This window comes from Montipora capricornis, chromosome 4 (genome assembly GCF_036669925.1).
Source record: "Montipora capricornis isolate CH-2021 chromosome 4, ASM3666992v2, whole genome shotgun sequence".
Lineage (NCBI taxonomy): Eukaryota > Metazoa > Cnidaria > Anthozoa > Scleractinia > Acroporidae > Montipora > Montipora capricornis.
Genome location: NC_090886.1, coordinates 43,941,350 through 43,943,807, shown reverse-complemented (window position 1 = coordinate 43,943,807; position 2,458 = coordinate 43,941,350). Strand labels below are relative to the sequence as shown.

Genomic DNA, 2,458 nt, shown 5'->3' with positions numbered 1-2,458 from the left:
ATACATCACTATCAGAGTCATAAGCGGGTCGTTGGAGTGCCAAACTTGTGCACGGTCAGAGTCACGTGACGGGTCTGTTCAATATCAGAGACCGCGCTATTGTTTAACCCTTTGAAGTCTGCCGAGTTTCATAACCAGTCCCCTCTACTAACTATGATTTTTCACAGACCTTTTGTAAACGCATGCCTTGCGGATAATGAATGGTCGATAATGTCCTTCCTCCTGGGTTGTTATAGATCAGTGTTGAACTCGGAAGAAACATTAGACTCTTGCACTACCAGAATTGTAGAAACGCTACTATAGCTCAATTGCTTTGCCAGATTAGGCCTTTATTCACTTGTAAAAGGTAAAGTAGCTTTATTTAACGTCGGTAGTTCCTTCAGCTACGAGGCTGGTATCAATGGAAGCCGTCGGTGCGCCCTTTACCCCTCCCCCCCCCCCTGCCCTCTGTCAGTGCTCCGTTTTACGGGTATTTAAAGCTATATAGCTACACGGATCAGAGGAAAGTCGAAACAGACGTTGAAGTCACCGAGGATCGAACCGGGGAACTGTCGCTCCGAAAGCCGCGCACTGTTGTATAGTTTACTAGATGGAGTTTCACTGACTTCAACAACTATTCCAAGTAGTCTGAGTAGGTATTAAACGTAAAAAAAGGTCTCAAAACCCTGGGCTTAAAAGTACTAGAGATAGAGGCCGTATGTTCCGTTGGCATCGTTCCAGCGAATGGGGATTGTCTAAAATTTATTAATGAAATTCCGACAGGCGACACAAGAATGTTCCGAAATTGCGACATAGCTAGCTGTGAAATTCAGACGGAGCACATGGGCACCCCCCCTAACAGGGCCTCAACTGAAGTGAGCTTTTCGTTCGCTTGCAAAAGATACTTTATTTACGCAGGATGAATTAATAAAATGCCTGCGAACTATCAGAATCCACATGTTTCAGAATCAAGGAAATTCGTCGAATTCTCTGCTTTCCTTGCTTGATGTAAGCTTGAATCCTATATCATGGATTGAGACAAATACGCAGCCTGTTAAATATCCTCTTAATTATTGTGAGAAGAAAGCGGCTCCTTTGTAAAGTCATTCGATTTTTTAAAGCACTTTTACTTGCTATTTCATCTACGATTTCGTAACGATTTTACCAAAAACGTACTGTGGATTATCAAACTAGCGAGGATGTTTGCCTGTAATTTCCAGGAGATTTAGTACGATCCATTTCGTCAACCACTCTGCACCAACAAAATAGCCAGCAAGTCGCACTGAAATCGTCGTTAGTTTTAAACTTAAACCTCTTGAATGGTTTCATGGTCAGCTTTGCTGGAGATTTGCATTTAACGACCTTACTTACTACCCATCGAACTCTGTACGAGTTATGTTTCTAAATTTCGTATTTTACGAGCGCACGGATTGCTTACAAGTTCTGAAAATTGGCTGTTGTTTTCGATAACTTCTATTCCAACCGCTATGCAAATATCAGCTAGAATTTTCCCGTAAGTTTCTTTTCGATGGTTTAAACAAATTCTCGGAAGAAACATAACCAGTCGTACCCGTCTTAGAAGATGCCGTTACAAATTTAACTTTAAAATCACACTGGCAAATCCTGCGTTGATCTCTCGGTGTTTCCTCGGTGCCTCGGTTTGTTTTGTCGGAAGCCAACTTGTGTTAACATGGTTATCTGTTATTGGCTAATTTGTTAATAAGACGTCAACCAGCGAGTGTTAAGTCAACCATTAAAAGGTAGGCGTTTTTCAAAAATTAGGGGTCTTCTTGGAAGCGTTCTGTCAGTCTCTTGCCCCAACTTTCGCGCAGCCAGTTTGCGGAAAATCGTTTCAAAGCTCTTCTGTCTAACAGGAACGCTTGCTACGCAGGCTACAACTTGCCCGATTATGCATATAACATCCACTTGGCCTTTTGACATCCCATTGAAAAAAACTCGTAAAATATTCGCAGACCGGTCGCTTTCTCTGAAATTTGAAAGGATGATTGCTAACAAATATAGAAAGATTTTCACAATAACTAAAAATTCCTGTGTTAAGCATTAGAATTCGACGAAGAGGTAATGCGACTAAATTTGTCGCGTGCGTTGCTATTTTTATGATTTGACTGTTGTGCAAATTTTGACAGATAATATTAAATTATGAAAAAAATATCTAGGTAAAGGTATTAACGTCGGAAGTTCCTTTACTCTCTAGACAGTATTCTCCCAGGAAGCCGACGGATAGATCGTTAAAAAAATCGTTATTTTTAGCTGTTATTTGAACATAAAAGATGCAAGACTTGACGAGAAATATTTTTGCTAATACTATGTATTTTTCCCGGGAATCGGGTTGAAAATGAGTTAACAAATTTGCATAGGTGCGTTGAAATGTGATACACGAGGAGAAAGGAATTTTATTTCTCTGACAAATGATTTTGTCATTGTAGTGCAAGGTGAAATTTATTTGGGAAGCCAACAA

At 40.4% G+C, this 2,458-nt stretch overlaps 1 protein-coding gene across 1 annotated transcript in view; it reads right to left on the bottom strand.

Annotated features, from left to right (window-relative positions):
• Positions 1 to 2,282: 2,282 nt before the first annotated feature.
• The window catches only part of LOC138046727 (NLR family CARD domain-containing protein 3-like), a 7,575-nt gene continuing 7,399 nt past the window's right edge, over positions 2,283 to 2,458 (bottom strand). The window contains exon 3 of the mRNA XM_068893316.1: positions 2,283 to 2,458. This exon is cut by the window's right edge and continues 3,514 nt beyond it. The gene's annotated coding sequence lies outside the window, so the exon portion shown is untranslated.